This window comes from Sinocyclocheilus anshuiensis, unplaced genomic scaffold (assembly GCF_001515605.1).
Source record: "Sinocyclocheilus anshuiensis isolate Anshui unplaced genomic scaffold, SAMN03320099.WGS_v1.1 scaffold886, whole genome shotgun sequence".
Lineage (NCBI taxonomy): Eukaryota > Metazoa > Chordata > Actinopteri > Cypriniformes > Cyprinidae > Sinocyclocheilus > Sinocyclocheilus anshuiensis.
This window is the reverse complement of record NW_015536542.1, coordinates 947,276-968,456: the sequence shown is the minus strand read 5'-3', so window position 1 is coordinate 968,456 and position 21,181 is coordinate 947,276.

Below are 21,181 nucleotides of genomic sequence, written 5' to 3'. Positions count from 1 at the left end.
TGCATCGGCTGTGGGGATGAAGACGACAACTCCCATGATTCCACACTCAGTCACGGCGTCATCAAACTACGCCTTTTTTTTTTTGTTTTATTTTGAATATGGGCCCTCTAGTGGCGAAAAATTGCATATTGTGCCTTTAAGTAGATTTTTCTGGTATCAGTACTTTACTTCAGTATTTATTTTTCTGACAACTTTTTACTTTCACTCCTTACATTTTTACACAAATATCTGTACTTTCTACTTACATTTTCAAACCAGGCTCGTTACTTTAGTTTTAATCTGTATTTTCACCATTCGATAATAAATCTCTAATAAATCATGAATCGGTTAGTCTGATTGATTCACTGATTCTCGTGCACTCCGCACCTCCGCCAAAAGGTTTTGATCACAGTAATCAGTGCGAGAGTCTCGAGAATGGAGAAGCAGAGAGGCAAAATGGCCAATCACAGCACACCTCACTTTTCAGACCGATGAGCTTTGTAAAAATCAACGCATTTCAAAAAGGCAGGGCATAGAGGAGAAACAATAATGTACAGTATGTGGAAAAGAATGTGTTTTTTTTACTTTTTTTTAAACACATTTCATTACACCAAATAATGTTCTTTTTAGCAGCATCATATGACCCCTTTAAATCCAGAGAAATAAGCAATTGTAACTAGTGACACGGACCGTGTCCATAGTGTCATTGTGTCGCCTGCCAATGCCGTCATAACCCCTCAATTTTTGGTTTTGTTTTGTAGAAAACATGGAAACACCAAAGAAGCTTTAATATGTTATACGTTTTATTAGACAGGTGACGACCTCACAGAGTAGCATTATAACAGAACTTTCAAACGTATCTAGTATGATAAAACAGTGCTGCTTTTTTCCCCCACATACTCACAACCGGAAAGAGCAGAAGGCATAATAAAAGCTCCACTGCTTTCGAGCCGTGTGTCACGCTCGTTCAGCGGCCTCGTTTCGCTTCGACGGCTTTCAGCCTCACCCTGCTTCGTTCTACTACGTTAATAAATCATTAGCTCATCCATGAACATGATTTCTGCCCGAGTCCCGTCGGATTGCATCGGCTGTGGGGATGAAGACGACAACTCCCATGATTCCACACTCAGTCACGGCGTCATCAAACTACGCCTTTTTTTTTTTGTTTTATTTTGAATATGGGCCCTCTAGTGGCGAAAAATTGCATATTGTGCCTTTAAGTAGATTTTTCTGGTATCAGTACTTTACTTCAGTATTTATTTTTCTGACAACTTTTTACTTTCACTCCTTACATTTTTACACAAATATCTGTACTTTCTACTTACATTTTCAAACCAGGCTCGTTACTTTAGTTTTAATCTGTATTTTCACCATTCGATAATAAATCTCTAATAAATCATGAATCGGTTAGTCTGATTGATTCACTGATTCTCGTGCACTCCGCACCTCCGCCAAAAGGTTTTGATCACAGTAATCAGTGCGAGAGTCTCGAGAATGGAGAAGCAGAGAGGCAAAACTACTGATCTGTTCAGGACTTCAAGTGCAGGCAGTTTCATCTGTAAATATGCTACTGTAATTTAGTTTTTGCTTACTTAGTTAAGCTGGGCCTGAATTTCGGCGCGGGTATTGCACATTATTCTGCACATTCCTGCAGGTTTCGCGTTTATAATGTGGGAAATTCTGGCAAATATTTTTTGCACTATAGCATGTAGGTTGAATCCAAACAGATTATCAGAGCAGTTCAGTCATTTTAAATCTTTCTCTGATATTTAATTTCACAAACAGTGTGAGTGATTCAGCAGTACAGCGTCCCCTCTCTCTCTCTCTCTCTCTCTCTCTAAATGCACAAATGGCCTCACATCCTATTTATGACAAAGAACGGCACAGATGCAGATATTATAACAATCTATCGATAAACACAGACCTTGTCCTCTGTTTCTCGCTCTGCGCCGCCGCGGTCTGTGGATTGAAAAAGAACGCGCTGAAAGACGGGGAGGAGCCGATCGAAGACTGCCGCCGTTTTCATATGAAATTTAAAGGGATCTGAGGCGATCACGAATTCGTGTACAGATTATGGAACTAATCGCAAAATTTTAGGGGGGCTGAGTAGTCATTTTAGGGGGGCAATAGCACAGCCCTATTAAAAGCCGTGTTCCATGTGGCCCTTTTATACTTTGAGCACCTGCCCCTCCAAAGGTCTCTGCACGGCCCTGAACTCACCTGCCCCTAGCCTAATCAGACCCTGATTAACTTGTTCAGGTGTATTTGATTAGGGATGCTGCGTTCACGCCATATCGTAGGGCCTAATAATTACCGTAATTAGTAATTACGAGATGAGATCTAGCTCTGACGCTTGTTGCGTGTGCGTTGCAGCAGCATGGGTTCATTGTGTTTTGATATAGGATGCGTTTGCAGTCCGCCGTTGTTCCGGGAGTCAGAACACATTGGTTGACCTATGTTTTAAGACGAACCGACTCGCTAAAATCATTCGTTCTGGAATCGGACAATCGATGGTCAAAGTAACCTAATAATGTAATCTATTAACTATGCATAAAAACCTGTCTGTTTACTTAATTAACAGAGATTGATGTCATACCATAACATTTTTAATACGACTGAGTTTATATTTAATGTGAATTTAACAGTGAAAGTTAATGTGAATACAAACATTGCAAGTTAGGCTACTAATCATAACACTTTCATTGTACAGAAAGAGAGCAAAGAACATTTACATTATCAAAGAACATTTTCACTGCTAGTTCAAGCACTCTCAAAAACTTCCATTAAAATCACTGAAGCTGTTTACACTATGAAATCGATGTCTTACAGATTCGTATACACATTTGCACGTTGTTGTTTCTAACGAGAGAATTCGCCAGAAAGAGGTATTCACGGTGCGTTCCAAACGGGATATTTGAGCCCGGTCTCATGAAAATGCGTATAAATAGTACGCCAAATAAAAACGAAAACTTGTGGAATTTATACGCAAAAATGGACTTTGGCGTGCATATCATTCGCATGTGTTTGGCGTGCATATAATACGCAGTTTCCGCGTGCATATGATACGAAATTTGTTGGCATGCATATGATAAGCAGTTTTCGCGTACATATGATACGCATCTACCCCACAACCCTAAACCTACCCATCGAGTAGCATATACACGCCAAAGTCCATTTTTGCGTATCAATACCACGAGTTTTCGTTTTTATTTGGCGTACTATTTATACGCACTTTCATGAGATTGGGTTGGATATATCGCCCTCCGAAGGGCACTTCGTAGTGAAAACAATCGTGGCCGCCATATTGAAGGGTCGTTCCAAACCGAAGTGCTCAAAACTGGGAAATTTTTTTTTGCCCAAAAAAATTCCACTTGGCGAAATCCACTTGGCTCAAAAATCTGAGGGGGCACGTGCCCCCTCACTTTGAATGGGCATGATACCTCTGCTGGAAGAGACAGGTGTTTTAGACATATTCAGTAAATAAATGTCTTATAGCTTACAGCTTAAGAAATAAGCAAATTAAAATGTAAAATGTACATAATTTACCCATTATATCCTAGTGCACAATCAAACCGAATTTACAGAACCTGTAAAGACTGCAAAAGGAGAAATAACTCACATAATGGATTAAGGGATGACGGATTTGCAAGAGCTTTGTTTGAAAAGCTGAATATGAAGCTTATTATGACTTTATTTGGAGGAAAAGGGATTTAAAGGTGTAGGCGCTGTCTGGACCCTTAGACTTCTGCTATTGAGCTGCATGTTCATTTTGTCACCAGAGTGATTTAATACAGCAGAAGCTAATCTGGCTCAAGTCAGAACTCTTGACTCTGTGCTGAAAGATTTCAGATCTACTAGACAGTTTCAACTGCCTGCAGAGCAATTTTCAGAGCACTATGAAAACTGACACAGCCTCCACTGGGAATCTGCATGGTGAAAATATACAGCAGAAACCATCTTATGATATTACTGTTTAAAGGTGAAAGTTTTTCTGTGTTACTTAGATGTGCAACTAAGAAAAACATTCATAGTTAGACTTACCAAAGAGTGTAAAATATTGATCAACCTCTCGTTCAACCAATGGTGTGTGTTTAGTGTGAGACTTTCTGTTGTTAAAAAAAAAAAAAAAGGCTGACCAGGCTGTTACCCAGCTGACAGAGAATGTTCTCAGCTTTGGCTAAAATTCTGGCAAGGTTATCTCAAAGTTCTGAATGTTATTCCAATAATGTTAATAGAATGTTAATTCAAAATTATCTGTTTTTTATTAATGTTCTCAAATGGTTAGCACAAATACGTTATTTATACATTGTTCATGGAACCTTTTGTAAATATTACGACTTTCATCAGAGTGTTTCATTCAAAAGTAATATTCCCATTATGTTTTAATTTTAAACAATCAGAGAACATTCAGAGGGGGGAAAAATAATCAAGCAATAATAATTTTTCCCATAACATGAAAAGCTGAAATATGGATGGATGATTTGTTTTTGTTTTTTTTTAAGAAATGAATAGTGCTGAAAGTAGGTGTTTATATGTCATCCTTGATTCAACTACCTATAAAAAACATCTGTTAGTCTCATATGAAAGAAAAAAGCAAAAAAGTGGAAGAAAAAACGTTCTGACACTCGTTTAAACTGCCATAGAAAAAATACAAAATACAAAAATGAAACAGTGTTTTTAAATAATCAGCAAAGGTTATGTATATATTCTGAACATTTGCATAAGTGAAAATGATGAAGAACTTTTACTATCAGGATCTCAAAAATGTAATGCAGATTCACATAATATCAAGCTTTTCCCACATTAAAGAAGCTCGGGAGAATTAGGAGTCATAACACGATGAGATGACAAAAACACAGAAACGTCCTTCCCAAGTAACAGGATGAAACCCTGAAGTGCACATTAAATGTGTAACACTTTGGAGCAGAGGTTGCTTCGCATTGTCTTGGTTGAGCGGGACTACATAGTTTCTAAGATGAACTAGGAAACAAGACACAGCAACAAAAATGGAACATACAGACCACCTTCAAGTTCCAGAGAGATGGAGTCTGACTGAGAATGGTTCCCAGTTTTGGGGAGATACAGAAGTCTATGCAAACATTACATCCCTCTAATTTGAACGTATTTGCAATATGTAATGCCTCTACCTATGAAAGCCTGTTTCTGCCACAGAATTGCAACTTTTTTTCCAATTCTGACTTTTCCCTTGCTGTTTTGAGGGGAAACAAACTCTGAATTGTGAGATATAAACTTGCAGTTCTGAAAAGAAAAGGTTGAAGATAAAAAAGTCAGAATTACCTTTTTATTTTTGATTCTGTGGTGAAAACAAGAAACAGAATTGAAAACTTCACAGAAAAAAACGTCAGAATTATGAGGGTTTTTTTTCCTCAGAATTGCAAGTTTATCACATTTCTGACCTTTTTTTTCTATGAATTGCTGGAAATAAAGTCGAATTGTGAAATTTAAAAGTCACAATTTTTTTACTTTCTGATTCAGTGGTGGAAACCGGTTTCCATACTCAGCATGATATCACTGGGCAACCAAGAGATTTGAATCTATTTGACGAGGCGCTGGAGACTGATGTCAGATTGGATTGGCTGTGTCATGGGAGTGTTTTAGGGCACAGATCAATGCTGTATGCCCAGTCCTCACTCATGACATTTTGAACCTGTGTACAAGGTTTCAACCACAACTATTCAATGCAACTTAATATATCACAGCTCCTACTGTTTTGACAGAGATTACAAACCCCCCGTGATCAAGTGTACGATTGATTTTGCATTGGATTTTACAAATAAACCAAAGGGCAAAGGGGGGCAAATAAACAGACAACAAATATTCCTTTAGTTATTTAGTATGGAAAAGCAACACAGTGCAGAGTTGGCATTTAGTGGATTATCAGAACAGACAAATAAAACCTCATTGACAATCAACAACAACAAATCAAGGACGTTTTAGTACAAATTGGCTAGATTAAGGATAGAAAAGCCTGTGCACCTCTAAGGGATGAGTGCTTTTCTTTTTGATCAAGTTTAAATTGCTTTGTACAGAGTTCACCAGCCAATGCCTGAAGTGGTGTGACTGCCATCATATTTTATTTCATTATGTATGTGCAAAGCTGGACATGTGGAAAACAAGATAATAACGCTTGAAGCCTGTATATCTGAGACCTGCCTTTTTTACACACTAAATAAGATGTTTTAATTCAGCTGATCCAATTTTCTTTTGTCTAAGAGCATTTCACTTGAAGAAAGACGGATTAATTGTGTGCAACTCAGCATATTAGAATGATTTCTGAAGGATCATGTGACTTAAGACTGCAGTTATGATTCTGAAAATTCAGCTTTATAATATGGATAAATTACATTTTTAAATATACTCAAATAGTTATTTTAACTTCTTTCATAAACATTTAAAAAGGTGTTTGAATGGTAGTGTAAAAGGCACTCTCAACTCAAATTCTGAAAAGTCAGTGCATAAACTAACCTTTCTTACTCTTTTTCTCTGTCTCTGTCACCTGCTCTCTCTCTCTCCATCATGTCCCAATAGACAGGAGGAGTACTTTACAGAAAACAGTGTGGTGACGCCTACACACTTGATTCAAATCCATACAGAGCCACTTCATTGATCAAACATGCATCTGAATGAACTGCAGGCTGAGGTGTTCGCTTTCACGGCCCAGACGGCCGGTGCTGCCTTACCTAAACCAGACCTGTAGTTCCACAGTCACAGAACAGCCCCAAACAAAAGTTCAACTCCAACAGAAGATGCCCGGAGCAGTAACAGTGACGTCCTAGAAGACAAAAACTTGGACTTCTTTTTCCCATGTTCCCGGTTCACTACAAACCACATAAATCATATATACAAACCGCTGTAGCTGCCCTACACCAACTGAATTTATCCAAGCACTCCTTTTCTCCTCCAACTCTGTCTGTCTAATCCTGTGCTTCTTCCCATTGCTTGTTCCATGTTCCTATTTACCAAGGTACATTGAGAGTCTGTTTAGAGCCTATTCTGTAAATAACTGTAAAATGACTTTTAAAAAAGGGGCAGTAACATGTTATTTGACCTTATATTTTTAAGTCTGGACACGCTCATATGAATTAAACATTCCTTCCTCTGTCTTTATGACAGATTTCCCGAATCATTAATTTCTGCCCCTTTTGCCTGAATTAAGAATTCAGAGGCCCCTGTGTGAACCAAGCCCCGAGCCATATGCTAAAATTAGCACCTTCAGAGAGGAGACTTTAGTTACCTTAAGCTGCCTGCGCACTTTCTCTCTCTCTTTCTCCTTTTTTGCTCCAAAATTAGGTTTGCCTCATTTGGACAAGCAGTATGTTCTTGGAAAGAAAAGGCACTGGATGTCATGCTCTAGTTTGCTCTAGACTGACCTTAACTATATGCAGTCAGAAAACAACTTAGGGTAATCATGTTACTTTTTGTTTATTATTATTTGGTAGTGTTTAAGAATTTGATTATGTGAAGATTATTGCTTACCCGTGGTGAGGCGTTCAGGAGACTTAATGGAGTTCTCAGTTGTTACATTTATGTATGCATTTATACATTTGTTTAATACAGAGGTGTCCAAACTCGGTCCTGGAGAGCCACTGTCCTGCAGAGTTTGGACACCCCTGGTTTAATATTTTTTTCTGCTAAAGTTTAATGTTTAATATGTTTCTTGCTTTCACCTCAGAGTAAAAAAAAATAAAAAATTATATATATATATATATATATATATATAGAACGCAGTTTTGAGATAATGTTTAAAATAAGCAATAAACTCTCATTTTTAGATACAAAGTCACAAGATTTTAAGTCACAATCACGAGAAATAAAGTTTGCATTATGGGAAATAGATGAGAATTAGTCACATTGTGAGATATAAAGTCAATTTGTGAGAATCAAGGTGCAATTGTGAGATATATAGTTTATAGTTTATAAAGTATTAGGTTTTTTTATATTCTTGAAAGAAGTCTCTTATGCTCACCAGAGAATTTATTTGATACATTAAAAACAGAAATACATTAAATACAGAATTATGAAAAATATATTCAAAACAGTAATATTGTGAAAAAATGACTACAGTTTAAAAGAACTGTTCTATTTGAAGATGTTTTAAATATGGTTTATTCCTGTGATAGCAAAAGCTGAATTGTCAGCATCATTACTCCAGTCTTCATTGTCACATGATCTTTCATAAATCATTCTAATATGCTGATTTGCTGCTCAAACAGTTGTGCTGCTACATTTTTTATTTTATATTTTTGTTTTTCAGGATTATTATAAATTATTTTGCTGTCACTTTTGATCACTTAAATTAATCCTTGCTGAATTAAAGTAATACTTTCTTTAAAAAAAAATACTTACTGCCCCCAAACTTTTGAATGGTATAGTGTAAAGTGACAATTACTTTATTTTTACTCAGAGGTGAAAATTAGTTTTTTATATGTTTCTATTTAAATTCTTTAGGAGAGAAAAAAACAACAGACACAAATACTGTAAGACAATTATTCACATGCAATAAGAATATTAGACTAAAATGAACGGATCGAAAGATAGAAAATTCAGTTCCATTTGAAAATAAATGTTTGAGTTCATGTCTGACTTTTGATTGCAGACTTTAATATTTTAGCAAATCTGAGCACAGTTTGAGACATTATTGAAGAGGAGACCCATTTTAGCTTACTAAAGTTCTTTATCAATATTAAGTTTTCAGATTAATCACCTGTTATTTTTTTAAACGAAAAAGTGGAGAGAGACAAAAGAGGAGAGGATGTAGGAGCAGAAAACAGACTCCCGGGAACATGACGAATGAAAAATTAAAGCTGAAGAATATTCTTCATGACACATTGTAAAGGCTGTCACAGTGATGACGACACTTCCAGCCTAAGAGCAGGAAGTGTGGAACAGGACAGGAGAAAAGAGTCTAAAATGTGAGACGTTGGCTGCCTGGACGATGGTACAAAATGCAATCAGAGCTCAGGAGCCGGTCTCAGATGGGCGATGGCGTGCAGGAAGAGTGGAAAAGAATTGTATCGACATCCAGCGCTGTACAGGGTCACACTGAAACCGTCAGTGTGGCTTCAGAATCAACAAGCAAGGCTTGGGCATTGAAGAGTTTACCCAAGGCTAAGTATTGATTTCTGTTGAGGGAGGCAAAGAGTGTCTGGGGTATAGGAACTGAGAGGGAGAGAAGCTCTCTTTCCTGTTTTTATCTGATGGCATTTGCGGTTGTTCTTGAGTTGACCCGAGGATCACGCTAGCATAGAAGTGCTCCAATTTTGCAAATTTCCAAGGGGGTGTGGGGGTGGGGGAGGGGTGTAACATTAAGAGTCTCGTTAAACTCACATGAGTAATTGGAAACTGCATCCAACACATTACTGTTGATAAACGACCCATTTGTGCCCATTTTTGAGTCAAGTTAATTTTTTATTACAATTTTAATACAAAGAAAAGCTAAACAAAAAGCTAGAATTTTTTTAATATAAAAATGTATATAATTATAGTATATACATATAATTAAAATCAGTACAAGTTATAATCAACATATATAAAGCAACAATTAATAGGAAAATAATCACAACTGTGATGTATGAAATTGCAGTAAGAAAAAAGTCAAAATTGTAAATCTCATAACTGTGCAAATAAAGTCACACTGTTAGATATACAAGCACACTGTAAGATATAAGCCAAAATTATTACAATTAAAAAGTTGCATTGTTTGATATATAATCATATTGTAAAAAGTAAAGCCACAACTAGTCACACATTAAAGTCACACTGTGAAATATAAAAACACATAGATATAAAGTCACAACAAAAAGAAAGAGATGGAAACAGGCTTTACAAAAACTCACTTTTGAATACTTTATAAACTTTCTACAAAAAGCTACAAAAAACATCCACAAATCATCTAAACCAGCCAAATAAAAGATAAGGTTGAAAACATTTTGGCAGCTTGTTTTAAAAACTCTTTCCCATGTCTGTACGGCATTGTTTTCCAGAGAGATCAGCAGCTGTGTCCTAAACAGACGTATGGGACTGCGATAACGGCCTCATCAAATACTCTCTGCGCAAATAGTTCTGTGTACCTCCACACATTCTAAACAGCAGCACACCCAGCTCTCATCCACAAATCTGGACACGAAACAAATCTGCAATCATCCGGACAACGTTCATTTCTCCAGCGACTGAGTTTCATACGAGATGCATCGTCCGTGCTATTTTCTTCCATATGATAATGCAGCGCATTATTATATCATATTCCAAAAATGACAACCGCTAGCAGACTGTGGCGCTCTTATCTCTGAGCTATGAAAGCAGGAAACACATTAATCTTAGAGGTTGTTGGTCTGTCTATATCTGTGGTTGAGTTTCTGCAGCCTCTACAGGCCCTACGATCCTGTCCCGGGCTCAGGTTCCTTTCCGTAAAGATTTTCTGCAACAGTATAGCCTTGCAATCTGTCATTCATAAATATTTGCCATCAGAATGTGTTCAAGTCTAAGATTTCCACCCACATTTCCCAATAGCTACATCGTGGTTATCCAAGTACAAGCCTGGAAGTTGGTGATGTAGGTAAGTATCATTGGAAATATTCTATTACAATAATTAAGGCCTCTGGTTCTGAAGTTAACATCTGCAAGATCTTCAAAGGACTTACAGCTGCAAAGTAGTGCAAAACCACAAAATGTCCTTCACAACACATTCTACAATAAACTAAAAGTACTAAAATCTGTTTTCCACCAGATTTTCTTTTAGTTTTCTTTCTCGCAAGGTTGGTTTGCTGCTCTTGGTTGCCTGTAACACAATATTGAGGAATACATGGGATAACACGAGTGACCATGCTGATTGTTGTGACAGCCAGTATATCACTGCTGGAAAATGCAATTTCAGTCTATAGTCCCTTTAGCCTGCAGATCGTATTAGCTGTCCACTAGAGAAGAGTAAAAAAATCACAACGTAGGTCCACCATCACTTGAGTGACAAGACTCTAGAGAGACAGACTGAGAGGAGAAAACAGCCCTATGTATCTCAATAGCAAGATCACTGAAGATTTTTTCCCTTCAAGTTTGTAAGCAGTTGTTGTTATAAATGGAAAGTGACAAAGTCACTGAACATTCACATCATTTTAGCATGAAGTATTCTAGCCCGAAATAGGCATCTTATTCACTAACTGCTTACAATGATGTTTAACTACAGCTGCAAAATGTGCCAAAATAGTGCTGCACTTTATTTAAAGAAATAGCTCACCCAAAAATGACAATTTGCTGAAAATGTACTCATTCTCAGGCCATTCACGATGTAGATGTTTGATTGGAACAGATTTGGAGAAATTTAGCATTAAATCACTTGCTCACTAATGGATCCTCTGCAGTGAATGGGTGCTATCAGAATGAGAGTCCAAACTGATCAAAACAACCCAATACATCGCAAAACAACATAACAAAAGTCTTGTGAAGTGAAAAGCTGTGTGTTTGTAATAAAAAAAAATCCATCATTAAGCAGTTTTTAACTTCAAACTTTGGCTAAGATATGAGTCCTCTATCCAAAATATTGCTTTCTCCAGTGAAAAAGTCTTCTTGTCTGAATCAGGAGAGAACCGTTTACAAACAGAAACAGTCCAAAACAGTTCTAAACAAATATTTTGATGAGAGAGGACAACAGAAGATGGTCTTTTTCAGGAAGTGTTATTATGGATTATGGACTGGTATTGTGGACAATGATGGATTTGTTTATTACAAACACGCTTCACAAGATGTTAATTGGTGGACTGGAGTCGTGTGGATTACTTGTGGATTATTGTGATGTTTTTATCAGCTGTTTGGACTCTCATTCTGACGGCACCCATTCACTGCAGAGGATTCATTGGTGAGCAAGTGATGTAATGCTGAATTTCTCCAAATCTAGTAATGCTTAAACAAACTGATGGTTACACATTTCATGTTATCATAAATTAAACATTAGGACAGTGCAAGCAGTTGTGGTATCTCCTAAATCTCAGAAATTAGTGCATAAAAAGGCCTCATTATAAACAATCAGACTCTTATGCGAACACCAGTGTTGTGCTTTACCCAAAAGCATCCTCCAAGTGCCACCCATGAGGTCATTAGAGACTAAGAGAGGAAAAGACAGTTCCTGATAGTCAGCATGATGCTCTGACATTTGGACAGGACTGACAAATAGAAAAAAAATCAAGGGATGAAGGACACATACTAACCCGTGGCAGCTGTGGTGGAAGAGGGAAGACATCTGTCTGACTCTGGTTTCATCTCAGTTTAGGCTGCCAGACAGGCTATTTGATACGAGACATTTTGAATAAGACGTGGTGGACTGATGCTCTTGAAAGATGTGACTAGAACGCTGAGTTTGATGGCAATCCATTATAGCTGATAACAGGCCTTGTAACATTTCAAAAGCCTGACCTCACTCAGAAACCCAGTAGCATTGAAAATATCTCAGTATCAGTCTTAGACATTTTCCAAACCCAATTACCCATTAACATTGTTTTTGTTTATTTGGTATTTTTAGTTTTTCTTTTTACTATGTATGAATTCTGAAGCATTTATCTGGTTCGCCAGATAATACTTGAATGATTTCTTAAAATTAGCCTCATGTTTTTTTAGCAGATGTTTATCCATAATATGTTAATGCAGTGTTATTCACACTCACTGTAAGATGCATAAATTAGACAGAATTACTTTAACTCAAAAACATCTGCACCGTGTCACTGACATGTGTTGTGTTGTGAGTGTGAGTGTTGTGCTTCTTCACCTTAGAAAAAAGCATTTTAGGGCTGTGGGTGAAGCAGATCAGTACATGTCAATCAAGTGAACATCCTCTCATCAACATTTTTAAAATGCAGAGTAGAGAAAAAAAAAATGACTATAATTATAACAGTTGATACTAATGGTTGGTTATTAGTACATTGCCATAGAAATGCAGAACAGCACTACTCTGTAAATTGAATAAAGCAATCTTTTTGAGTGATTCTTCAATCATAAGCACAGTTCAGCTTCTTAGAATGTTCTTAAAGAAAAACATTTTTGAAAAACAGACTATTAGAGCTTTATTACAATATTTAAACTTCTTATTGTCTCAATTACATTTTCCTCATTTTTTTTAGAATGCTGAAATGTTACATTTGTCAGGATTTCTTTGCAGATTTCATTTTGGGCTTGTCCCCTACCCAGACTTTTAATACATTAAAACTCCTTAAAGTTATAAATATGTTAAAATCAGAACATTTCTACTTTGCATCTCTTTCCTAGGAGCTTAAAAACAGGTTTTAAACAAAATCATAGCCTGAATCTACTGATAACATTGCAATTTCAATCATGCATAATTTTGAAATTCCTAAAATTGTTCCTGTACAAGTATCTTATTTGTTCGACAAAAATAATTTTGACTTGGATCTGGTGAAAAAAAAAAATAATAATAATAATAACAATAATAAATTGCTTTTATGTATATATATTTTTTATATTGTTTTAAGTATTGGAGCATGTTTTACAATAAAATACTATTTCAGTTTTTCAAAATTTCACATTTAATTCAATGTGTTACTTGCCATTCCTTTGTAAGTGTTTGTCAAATTCAATATAAATTCAAGCAAATATGATCTTTAAAGGTGGATTTATAAAGGATTGCTCTGCACATTGCACACACTCCCAGTCATTATAATAATAATAGTAATTATTATTATTATTATTTACCTGTAAAAGAAAGAAAAACATTAAAATGTTGTGTCCCCAGACAAGAGCAAACAAAATATTAATGCATATAATTTTACTTTGTCTTTATATTTAAGTTACAGTGAAGTTCTGCACGCGTGGGAGATTCATTGGGAAATATAATTCTGATCAGTGACAGGTCCATAGACGCATCTACTGGCAGATTAATGAGCTGGATCTCCATGTGGGCTTCTGGTGCTGTTCTGACAGGCTTTGCTTCAATGAACATGCATCACTGAGCCACGAGGACCCTACATCAAGTGCGTCCAAGGGGAATATCAGGGTCAGCTTGTGTTTATTTGCATTTGAAGATTTCTCCCGTGAGGGTGGGTAACTTGGATGATTTGATTGTGAGAGAGTCCTTGTGAGGCAGAACCCATTCCTTTCCTACATTCACAGTAATTTGCCTGTCACGTCGTCCGAATGTCTGCAAACCGCAAACCCACAATTTCATCAGATGAAATTTCATCTGTTCTCTGACTATTATTTACAAAAATTAATAACAGTGGCCTGACTAACAATGAGCGTAAACAGAATCATATCCCTGCTCGCTCTGTAATGACCTAGATTTTATTCGTGACCAGTGGCGGAACTTAAGTTTTATACAAGGCTAACACTTCTTAGCTTTCTCTCATTTGTGTGTGTGTAAATTCACTTATGGTTCAGAGTATTTATTTATTTGTATTTTTTCCTCAATTTCACACGTCTAGAACAAATATGCAGTCTTGTTTCATTAATACACTGTATAATTTTCTTATAATTTTTCCCTTTTTTGTTGTTGTTGTTGTTGTTGTTGTTGTTTTGATTTACCCTGAAAGAATGGAAGTGAAATGTGACAACATGCCCCACTGCACTACTATTACTAATAAAAATACTGTATTACTAGCACAGAAGTGCATGTTAGGCTAAATTTGGAATGATCTTGTCTCTCTTATCTGATTAAATGTAACAAAGCAAAACGTCTAACGTTAATTTATAAAGTGACTCAACTTTCGTGGAAATTGTTCAGGAAACCTAAACCTGATGGTAAAGCACTTACTTCAAACATGATGCACACCAGATGAGAAGCGCCACACCATGTCCTCACGTTCAAGGCAACAGACCAACATCTAATCACCGAATCTAACCATTTTACAGGCAAAAAGTTTGCTTCAAGAATGAAAATAAGGGCTTCAATGAGTTTTGCATGAATATAGTTCCTCTATATGAAGCATAATTATATTATTAAAAAAATAATTTTATTTGAACATACCAATCAATTAAAAAAGTTAATAAAATGAATTGCATGACATTTAATAAAAACTAAAATAATTAAATTATGTGATTAACAAAAGTAATAAATAATCATTTTCATCCAACTATCATGTTGTATAATGTGACTGTGGTTTCACACATTCGTATAGCAGTATCACATGATACAGGAAACCCTATGAGACCGCTCATACGTCAATAACTCACGTCTAGATAGGTCATCATGTCAAGGTCACCAATGATGCTAAATTACACTAAATTACACGGCCAAACGACGTCAGCGAAACACAGGCAGTTTGTGAGCTAGTTTGTATGAGGGGCCGTATAGGCCATAATTATCGACTGCCCAATTAGAGTCGCTATTTCTCTGTTATGTTTCAGGGTGCATTCAAAATTACAATAAGGGCTGATATCAGTGCCCTACATAAACACCATGCAATGTTTGAACAATTTAGTTGTAATAGTTAAAAGTTGTAAGTTAGTCATAACACTGCATTTTTGACCTAGTTTGTTAAATATTTTGAGGGGAAGGATGTCACCAATCCTGAACAATGCCACTACGGATTTTCAGTGAGCACTCTGGCAAAAGCCAGGCCTGCATGGGTTAAGTAGAACATATTAATAAGAGGCCATATCAGTTCACAGAGGGTTATTTCAAACTGTTTACATCAAGTTTAATTGTTCTTTTCATGCTACTTTTATTCTGGGGAAAAAAAAGAATAAATATGAAAGCATTATTTATTTATTTTTCTATAGATATTGCAATATATCGGTATTGTTAATTTTTTTCTGGCCACGATAATCGTGTAGTGGAAATTTGGATATCGTGACAGCACTATACTATGTTAATTTTTTTGGAACTGCAATATATGGAAGATTGTTTCCACCACTTTCTCTCATAATTCTCTTTTTTTTCTCAGAATTGCTAGATATCAACTTGAAATTTTAAGAAAAAAAATGTTTTTTTCTCTTGTAAGAGGTTTTTCAGTTATGTGTATGAATGAATTTCACTAAGGTTGATGAATGTTTTCACTGGTGTTTGTAAGAGGTTTTTTATTTATGTGTGTGAATGAATTTCACTAAGGTTGATGAATGTTTTCACTTGTGTATGTAAGAGGTTTTTCAGTTATGTGTATGAATGAATTTCACTAAGGTTGATGAATGTTTTCACTGGTGTTTGTAAGAGGTTTTTCAGTTATGTGTATGAATGAATTTCACTAAGGTTGATGAATGTTTTCACTGGTGTTTGTAAGAGGTTTTTCAGTTATGTGTATGAATGAATTTCACTAAGGTTGATGAATGTTTTCACTGGTGTTTGTAAGAGGTTTTTCAGTTATGTGTATGAATGAATTTCACTAAGGTTGATGAATGTTTTCACTCGTGTATGTAAGAGGTTTTCAGTAATGCGTATGACTAAATTTCACTAAGGTTTATCAATGTTTTTTATTGCACTAGTGTTTGTAAGAGGTTTTCAATCATGCATATGAATGAATTTCACTAAGGTTTATCAATGTTTTTTATTTCACTAGTGTTTGTAAGAGGTTTTTCGATAATTATGGCCTATACGGCCCCTCATAAGTTTGTTATGATGTGATATAGATGTGTTGTATGAGCCCTTCTGTCTCCTGGGGCGTGAACTGTTTTTCATTTGCTCTAGAAAGCTGTGCTGCGTTGACAATGCCACCACGCGTGAATCGTACTAGGAGCGGCACTACAGACACCGCAATGGGGAATCTGAATGCTAGACCATCTTTTCCAGCATCCTTCTCTCCTGACAGGGCATCAAGAATAATAAACAGTGATCCCTAGGGAAGAAACGGCTCAGACCTTTGATGGAAATGAGGGTTCAGCATTTGGCAGCTAAAAAGATGTGATAAACGCCTCAGTCATGAGTCAGAAAGGCGGTCAGAGCTAGAGAGAATCTCTTGTTGATTGCATTCTCAAAGCTGCTTTGTTTCTAGTCTGCTGGAGGAAGGCCTCTGGACATCTCTCATCTGACAAATGAATATGTTTCAGTTAGAGGAATATTTCTTACAGCAGTTTCACACCCTGATGACTCGTTTGCACAAACGTGCTTTTGGTTGTGACAAGTTTAATGAGAGTGGCTGAATGGCAGACTGAATGCAAACATTGTTTAACCACAAAAACCTAAGTCTTATTCACTAAAGCCTCACAATCCACATCTGTCCAATGTGATCTCATTAATCACAGGTATCTGTGCATAAAATGTGGTTCTAGAACATGTATATTTTCAGACGTCAGATTTTCAAGTGCATAGATGCTAAAAGTATATTTTGAAAATATTGACAGACAGCATTGAAATGAATGTGTGAAAAACACAAATGTTTACAAATCCTTTTAAGTTTATAGAATATGGAATTAATATATTGATTACTTAAATAAGTTCAGTGCTATTACATTTATTTTCCTAAGTTGACAAATTACAGTACAAAAGTCAACATGTCCAGGATATCTGATAGATTTAAACATGTACTGTATTGAACGAATGAATGCATTCATTTAGAAATAAACAAACACATAAATAAAATACTTGCAAATATAATATACAAATACTCTGAGATCAGGCAGTGGTTTAGTCAAAAGGAGCGCTACAAAAACACATTTTGATGTAGAGATGGACAGCAAGCCAGAAAAACAAACTGTTCCTGAGGAACATTACATTTGTCTGCTGGAAACAAATATTTAGAGGGGTCCTTTCATGGATTAGCAAAGCAGTTGCAAATGAACAGAAAAAAAACAAAAATGACATTTACAATCAAAACCCAGATGAACGGGTGACTGGGGTGTGGAGTAGGGCCAGAGAGTGGTAAGATGTTGCAATTCAGTTCATATTGAACCTTACTCAATCAATCTGACAGCTGTGACTCCACTTCGACTCAAACTGTCTCCACCGTGGAGAAGGAACATAGAGGTTGACTTCAGTCACTCTCACGGGGGCGTACATTCTTAAACATTAATGGAAACTACTTAGCATTCAGGCTCTGAATTGTGAAAAAACATAAAATATATATTTTCTGAAAACAAGTCTTAATATCTAATGCAATTTTGATACTCAAGTAAATGTATCCAGTTGGAAAATAAGACAAAAAGAACTTTCTCCATCATTTACTGATAAGTGTCCTGCTATTCAGCCTGAGAATTAAACATCCATAATAATAATAATAATAATAATAATAATAATAATTTAATTTTAGATGTTGGCATGATGTCATTATGTTGATATTGTACATTTCATCTGATACAGTATAAACAAGTGTATATACTGTACAAATGTAAACCTATGAAGACAAATGAGAATATTCCTCAATAATAAACTAATCTATGTATAGATACACAAATCTGTAATTATTGATTATTGCAGTATGTTTTATGAGAAAATATTATTTTTAGAGTTTTCTCGGCAAACCTTGACATGAAGCCCTTGTTCTATTATGGAACAACATAGAAAATGTTGCTGCAAAAAAAAAAAAAAAAAAAAAAAAAAACCTTTGTTTTTAAGAAGTGTTCCGAATCAATCACTTATGAGGTTTCTATTTGAAACGTCATAATCATTACTTAACGTCATGCCATTCCAAATTACTTTCTTTGTATTAGTTTCTTTCTTCTGTGGAACATAAAAGGTGATGTGTGAGAAACATACAAAAATGTCATTCATAATTCATAAAAAAAATGGCCTTAGTGCTCAAATCACATTTATAGTTCTGAATAATCAATCTGGTGTGACACAATCAGTTACGAAAAATTATATTTCTGTGCTTTTGCATTCCCTTAAAACTTTTGCTTTCCTCCAAAAATCTTTGCATTCTCTCATGAAAGTTTTGCATTCTTGCTGCTTTCCATGCTTTGCATTCGTTAGCGAAACTTTTGCATTCTCTCTCAAAAAGTATTGCATTTCCCCAGAAAGCTTTGGATTCTCTCACAAGTTTTACATTTGTTTTCAGAAGTGTTTTGTTCCCCCAAGAAATTTTACATTCACTCTTGAAACTTTTGCATTCTCCAAAAAAGCTTTGCATTTTCTTGCAAGATTTGCATTTCTTCAAGAAGCCTTGCATTTTCTCACAAGGTTTGAGCTCACTTGCAATTTTTTGAAAATGTTCTTCTCCCTGAGAAGCTTTGCGTTCGCTTGTGAAACGTATAAATTTTTCCACCAACCTCATATATTATTTCCGTCCCCAGTTTTGCATTCACTCACGAAAGAATTACAAGTGATCTCAACGTTTCTCAAGAGAAAGTTTTGTGCGTGAATACAAAAGCACTGAACTATATTTTCTTTTCCATCGCCGTGTCTTCTTAGTGGCCCCATACAATACTTTCAAACATACTTATCAAAATTTATATTAATAAAAAAAAAATGCAATATATGAAAATACCTTTGACAAATCGGGTTTTCTGGAAGTTTATGTGTCTCTGCCTATATGTCTGAGACACTCTCAAAATGTCCTTGACCAGAGATAGATGGCTCTGCTTTCTCTGGACTCAAGCTCGCTCTGAGTGTGATCTCTCATGTAGTTACACGGCAGACATTCATCATACCCGCTACATATCCTGGGTGCCCTGTCACCAAATATGCACAGTTTTGATGCAAAGTGGGGGAAAAAATCAATAGATGCAGATGTTAGAGTGGCTCTTATACTGTGATTAAATACAGTGCGCATTACATGCTAAACAAGGGTTAAAAGCTCTCCTGTCCATGAACCTGCGACTGAGGTCATGGATTTGCGAGCAATCACTGTCTTTTTTTCTTTCAGCATTCAGACTCTGTGGCTCCAACTAAAGGAGCTCACAGCCACCTTAGAAGAGGGAGCATTTCTAAATATTTCCTATTATGAATTTATATTTGAAGAGTCATGCACATACACAAGGGCTAAACAAACAAGGCTCCACACTGCAAAATATAATTTTTTATATTATTATTATTTTCCCTTGCCAATACAGATAGGACTAGTTTTTCCTGAGGAGGTCAAGAAAATCTGTGTTTCACAGATGTACTTTCTGATTTTAATCCCATCCAAATCAAACTTGTCTAAATAAAAACCACAGAGCAAATTACCTATTGTTTTCTGGCTAACTCAGGAGTCCTATGAGAAATCCTGTCAGATAGGACAGTCTGTCTGATTGTGGTATGCAATTTCTCCTCAATGTTTCTCATCATTTATTTGACCTTTATCGAATACTGTAACTAAAGCTACATTTCCCGTTCATAGAGTGTTTTGGGTAAAGATCTGCTGCTGGTCAAAAAAACAAAAATAAAAAATCAATCAATAAGGATCACAGACTGCTCAGACCTGCCACAGGAGTAGCAGGTATGTATAAAGCTTAGGGTCTGTAAGATTTTAAAAACAGTAAAAACAGTAATTCTGTGAAATAATAATACTATGTAAAATAACTGTTTCTTATTTTTTTAGTATTTTAAAATGTAATTTTCCTCCACTATTTAGCTTAACATCATCCTTCAGAAATCATTCTAATATGCTGATTTGCTGCTCAAGAAACATTTCTTATTATTAATGTTGAAAATAGTTACCAAATATATACACAAAATAAGATATTTTGAATATTTCCTTTATTTTTGTCAATGGGGTCTGAACAGACAATTTAGCTTTTCCAGTAAATGTGTAACACTACTGTTTTAAGGATGTTATACTGGAGAACAATACAAAAATCCTGATTAAGAAAATGTTGTTGTTGTTATTTTCATTGCACCATGATAAAAATCATTCATCACAAAGAGACACCAATAATCAGTTGTACGCCTGATGTGGGTTCTAAGTTTTGTTGATTAATATTGAAATTGATTAATGTGCGTGTCTAAAAATGGCACCGAGAAAGAGCACTAGAGAGTGAGAGAGAAAAAAAATCCTTAAAATTCTGAAGCAGTTTGATTCAGATCTCTCTCCCTGCCTCTCCGTCTCCTATCGGTGCTCAGGCGAACGTATTATCTGCTCAGCATGTGAGAAGCTTCAGGTCTCCCGTTGATCTGCTTTGCCCTGAGGCAGTTATAATGATGAAGTCTATCAGCCATGTCATAGGAACACTGATTCCATATGTAAGTCAACTAAGCAATGACTCTCAGGGTTTCAGCCAACCATCAGGATCCTATCCACATCTGTCAACATGCCTGGACAGTTACTGGATATTGGGATGCTTTCAGATCCAACAACAGCCATTTACTGTGTTATTCCCATATAGACTATATTTA